Here is a 6324-nt window from a genome sequence, read left to right on the forward strand (position 1 = left end):
TCGTCGTCGAAGACAAGTAAGTCTCCAGGTTTCGTGAAGATGAAGACGTCGTTATCTACGAAAAGAGCTTTCCGGAAGGTAAACGCCTGGATGGAGTCTAGAAAGCAAAAGAAGAACCTACTTTCGCCCTGCCATCCGTCTAGACTTAGCGTAAGGCAGGGATGTGGTATGAGACAGGCGAGGAATTAGGATTGAGGTTCCTACGTCGGCTCAAGGTGATTTCGCCAGCGTGGTAGATGCCTCAAGGAGGGCCCTTTTAGCATCGGCTAAGGTTTCTTGGACGACTTCCGAACTGACCATCTTTTGAAGGGACTATTTAGGTCCTTAGAAGTTTTTCAACTTTTTAGACTGGTGTCTTGGAGCCTTAGACAACCAATCTCGTAAGCCAGACTCGATCAGCTTGGGGGAGCTGTCCAGTGTATTGTCATGCATGGACAAGGCCGTCAGAGATGGTTCTCAGAGGAGTTAGCCTCTCATTTTTCAGCAGGGGTTCTTAAGAAAAGGTCGCTTTATTGCAACTTCGCGGCTAAGTCTGTCTCTCGCTCAGAGGACAGAACTTTGTATGCTCCCTTCTCGAGTCATCTCTTCCCCCAAGCTATGGTGAAGGATCTGGCAGTGAGTCTGCAGGAGAAAAGCCACACAAGACCTGTTGGCTCAGTCTTCGAGACGTCCGGCTGGCCCTTTCAACGTCGTCTGGAACGCAACAGTTTAGAAAGCAGAAGCCCTTTCGTGGAGGGACTTCCGCTAGATCGTCTCCTCGAGGAAGAAGCCTTCCTAGAGGTAGAGCCCCTTCCAAGTCTAGGGGTAAGAAGTGAGAGATCGTGCCTTCAGTCACCGTAGGAGCCAGGCTGCAGTTGTTTGCAGAAGCCTGGAGAGTAAGAGAGGCAGACACCTGGTCTCTCGACGTCATAGAGAAAGGGTTACAAGATCCCTTTCATAAAGCCGCCCCCGTTGACTTCCACTCCCAGGGACTTGTCCCCATCGTATCTGCTAACAAAGCGAAAGATTCTTTTCGACCTGCTCGAGCAGATGCTCGAGAAAAGAGCAGTGGAACAGGTTTTAGACCTGGCAAGCCGCCAGGATTTTACAACATTGTTTTCTTGTACCGCAAACAATCGGGAGGGTGCGGCCCGTTCTTGGATGTAAGTCGTCTAAACCTCTTTATAGAGAAGCAGAGGTTCAGATGGAGACACCTCAGTCAGTTATGGGGGCCTTAAGACCTGGAGATTGGATGGGCTCACTCGACCTCCAGGACGCCTACCTTTCACGTCCCGATACATCCCCCAACGATGAAGTACCTTCGGTTCGTATTGAAGTTAAGTTAAGTATATCTTAGTTTTACCAGACCACTGCTGATTAACACTCTCCTAGGGCTGGCCCGAAGGATTAGATATTTTTACGTGGCTAGGAACCAATTGGTCACCTAGCAACGGGACCTACAGCTTATTGTGGGATCCGAACCACACTATATCGAGAAATGAACTTCTATCACCAGAAATAAATTTCTCTGATTCCGCGTTGGCCGAGCCGAGAATCGAACCATGAGACCACCGGATTGGCAGCCCAGCTCGAAAACCACTCGGCCAGCGAGGAACTCGGTTCGTATTGAAAGGGAAGGTCTTTCAATTCAGGGCTCTTTGTTTCGGACTGAGTACAGCCCCTTTTATCTTCACCATCTTAATGAAGAACGTGGCGAGGTGGCTCCATCTTTCCAACATCAGAATCTCGCTCTATCTAGACGACTGGCTCATACGAGCCTCCTCGCAGACCCGGTGCCTGAAGATTTTGAAGACGACTCTGTCTTAGCTGCGTCCCTGGGACTTCTGGTGAACTTCGAGAAGTCACATCTGACCCCAACACAGTTCCATCGTGTATCTGGGGATTCAGATGGATTCAGTGGCTTTTCAGGCTTTTCCGTCCCAGGAACGTCAGCAACAAGGCATAGAAAAAGTGTCAGCCTTTCTAGGGAAAGATTCATGCTCGGTGAGGGAATGGATGAGTCTGCTGGGACCATTTCCTCGCTGGAGAAGTTTGTTTCCCTGGGGAGGCTACACCTCCGACCTCTTCAGTTCTTTCTGTCGGACTGCTGGACAGAAAAGGACAACTTCGACAGAAGTTAAAACATCTCGGAAGAGGTGAAGAACCATCTAAGATGGTGGCTCGATCGTTGGAAGCTGTCAGAGGGCGTATCCCTCAAGCTTCAGAACCCCGACCTAGTGTTGTTCTCCGACGCGTCATCCACGGGGTGGGGAGCAACTCTAGGGGGGAGGAAGTGTCAGGTACCTGGAGAGGGGAACAGGTAACCTGGCATATCAACTTCAAAGAGCTGGCAGCGGTTCAATTAGCGCTCCAGTTCTTCCAGAACAAAGTCTCCCGTCGTGTGGTTCAGATCAACTCGGACAACACCACAGCCCTGGCATACTTGAAGAAACAAGGAGGAACACACTCTCGCTCCCTGTTTTCTCTAGCAAAAGAGATCCTGCTTTGGGCGAAGGAGAGAGAAGTCACAATATTGACAAGATTCATTGCCGGAGTCGAGAACGTCCTGGCAGATCTCCTCAGTCGACAAGGACAGTTTATTGCCGACAGAGTGGACTCTCAATCAAGAAGTATGCCAGGAACTGTGTGGTCTTTGGGGATGCCCCTTAGTGGACATCTTCGCAACAATCAAGGACGGCGAGACTTCCTCTGTATTGCTCCCCGGTTCTCGATCCGGGAGCAGGAGCAGTAGACGCCCTTCTATGGGATTGGACGGGCCTGGATCTTTACGCTTTTCCCCCCTTCAAGATCCTGGGGGAGGTGATGAGAAAATTTGCAGCATCGGAGGGACGAGGTTGACCTTAATCGCCCCCTTTTGGCCCGCAGCGATCTGGTTCACAGAGGTGATGTTCTACCTAGTGGATTATCCGAGATCTCTTCCGTTAAGGAGAGATCTACTCAAACAGCCCCACTTCGAGAGGTACCACAAAAACCTCTCCGCTCTGAGTCTGACTGCGTTCAGACTATCCAAAAGTTGGCCAGAGCGAGAGGTTTTTCGAAATCAGTGGCTAAAGCTATCGCCACCGCGAGGAGACCATCATCAATCGCGGTTTACCAATCGAAGTGGGCAGCCTTTAGAAGTTGGTGTAAGAGAAAAGGAGTTTCCTCTACCACTACCTCTGTGAGCCAGATCGCCGACTTCTTGCTTTATCTGAAACAAGATCTAAAGTTGGCAGTGTCAACTATTAAAGGCTACAGAAGCGTTCTATCTGTAGTCTTTCGCCATAGAGGTCTTGACCTCGCTAACAATAAGGATCTCCATGATCTATTGAGATCTTTCGAGACGACCAAGGTACCACTACCGAAGCTACCTTCGTGGAACCTGGATGTGGTCCTAAAATATTTGATGTCAAATCGTTTTGAACCTCTTTCATCTTCGTCTCTACGAGATTTGACGAAGAAAACTGTATTCCTAACTGCTCTGGCGACGGCGAAGAGAGTTAGCGAAATACAGGCTATCAGCAAACACGTCGGTTTCAAAGGGCATAATGCAGTCTGCTCTTTGAATATGTCGTTTCTGGCCAAAAAACGAAAAACCCTTCCAATCCGTGGCCTAGAACATTCGAGATCAAGGGTATGGCAGAGATCATTGGTCAAGAGCCAGAAAGAGTCCTGTGTCCTGTTAGGGCTCTTAGAGAGTATATTCGTAGAACGAAGGATTGCCGAGGTTCTGCAGAGAACTTATGGTGTTCGGTCAAGAGACCAAACATGCCCATGTCCAAGAATGCACTGGCATTCTTTTTAAGAAACACCATTAAGAGGCGCACGCTTCTTGCAAAGACAGTGACTTGAAGATACTTAAAGTTAACGCGCACGAAGTAAGGGCTATTTCGACCTCAATAGCCTTTCAGAAAAACATGGCTCTTAAAGACATTTTAAGTGCTACTTTTGGGAGGAGTAACTCAGTGTTCGCCTCTCACTACCTACGGAGGTGAGAACGACCTATGAAAGCTGTTACTCTCTCGGACATACGTCACCGCAGACACTATTTTGGGGGCAGGAGGTAGCACTCATCCTTTCCCATAGAAAAGGGTAGGTGAGTTTTTAATATTTGTATGTTTTTATGTTGTAGGGTGTCGGCTGCCGAGTACAGTCGTCCCTTCCTTTAGCCTTTGGTATATGGGAGTTTGTTGTTAGGCTAACTTAGGTGGTGGTTTTTGCCTCGTTGCCCTCGGAAGTATGGTCATGGTCTAGTCACATTGTGGTCCCGTCCCCGTTGACAGATCATCTAGAGCGCACCAACTACATAGGTCACTACCTTGTTGGTAACTCTAGTGAAGCAGAAGCAGGCTTGGGTGACAGTAATCACGAGTCAGCTATGCTAACAGGTAAGGAACCAAGATGTCAATCATATACATTTATATGTTTTCTAAAATCCTTTTTTCTGTCTCTCCCACCGCCAAAGGTGGGATTCAGCTATATATATATCTGACAGGTAAGTTTCATGAACAAAATGATATTGTTAAGATACAATAAAGTTTGTTCATACTTACCTGGCAGATATATATAATTTTAGTACCCACCCACCTCCCCTCAGGAGACAGTGGAGATAGAAATCTGATAGAAAATGGGAATGGTTCCTGATACCCGCCTCCAGCGGCGGGAAATGGGTACTAACCACCCTAACTCCCACTACGTGTTGGCGTAAGTTTTAAGAATTCTGTCGGACTTCAGAGAATACAGCTATATATATATCTGCCAGGTAAGTATGAACAAACTTTATTGTATCTTAACAATATCATTTTTGCTGTAAAGTTTAGGTATATTTATACTCAGAACCCCTTATACTTCTCTAAAATGCTTATAATGGCTGACTTTAACAGGTCACTGCCAAATTTGATAGTTCAAACAAAAATGTAGAGGCAGTCCCCGGTTATTGGCGGGGCTCCATTCTCAGCAGTGTTGATAATCGAAAACCACCATTAACAGAAACTTGGCGATTTAGGGCACTGAGAACCAGTTAATGTCACCTCTGTTAGGTATCTTATGGCGCCATAACTCTATTATAACCAAAACTCTGTGCATTATGGCACCATAAATCGCTGATTTTATGGCGCTAGACATACACCATGAAACTGGATCGCCATGAACAGAGTCCACTGATAACCAGGCACTGCCTAGCGTAAATTATCATTATGAAATAAGTAAAAATCATTTAGAAATGCACCTGAAACCATCCCAAAATCCCAAGAGCCATCTTTTAGCAACTAAAAGGTGGGTGGAGAAAAGGGCCTTCTTGGTGCAGATCTCCAGCAGCATACGGAGTGAGGCTTTGGGTATGTTGAGGGGTGCTGTTGACTGACTCCTGTAGACATGGTCAAGGATGATATCAGGTTTCATTGACAGTACATTCGTAAACGGGAACTACCCCTCTAGCGAGGCAATCATCCCAGTGCCAGGGAAGTCTTTGATGGCTTCTAGGAATTCTACTGACAACTGCAGACTGTATAGATATTGCTTCATCATATAATACCAGAATCGGAGGACCTGCGACCTAATAATGAAAAATAATCCCTCCCCGCAGGTATGAGACCCCATGAAGCAGATGTATGTAGTACACCATTACACGTGCCCAGTCTGCGGTTGCGGCGGCGCCTACGTAGGTATGACCAGCATGCACCTGTCTAAGAGAGACTCCTGCCACATCTAAGATGGGGATATCGAGAACCACACCCACACCAAACATCAAGAGGCTATCTCCCAGGATTTGATCATTCACAACACAAAGATCATCGGGAAGGCCCCTGATACCCTTTGGTTACGCCTGCTGGAGACACTTCTCATACAGCAAATAAAACCAGCACTAAATAGGATGCAAGAAGAATTTCTCCTCCCCACGAGTATGAGAAGACCTGCCACCAATGATGACACCACTGATCACAACAACTCTACGGAAGACAACGCCCCCGAAAGAGATGCTCATGCAGCCAACGAAAATCAGATTATCCATGACATCTCACAGCGTAACACACAACGCCCAGCAATATCACTCCACAGCTCAGGAGGGCTATGAGGTTGGAGCTACGCAACCACCAACACGACAAAAGTGGCTTGAGACCTGACACGAGTGACCAGTAAAAAGCAGACTTACCACCACTAGCCAAAAGAAGATCAGCAAGGGGCAGTCCACCCTCAGCTTCCCAGCCTAGAGGTCTGGCAGCTCCAGACAAAAGCTTGCTACAAGAAAAAGAGAGAGAGAGAGAGTGACTTTGATGAATATGATATAATAGGTTATCTGTTAAATTGAAGTATATATGTACACTGATCTTGACCCTATATTAGATA

The sequence above is a fragment of the Macrobrachium nipponense genome, chromosome 3 (genome assembly GCF_015104395.2).
Source record: "Macrobrachium nipponense isolate FS-2020 chromosome 3, ASM1510439v2, whole genome shotgun sequence".
Lineage (NCBI taxonomy): Eukaryota > Metazoa > Arthropoda > Malacostraca > Decapoda > Palaemonidae > Macrobrachium > Macrobrachium nipponense.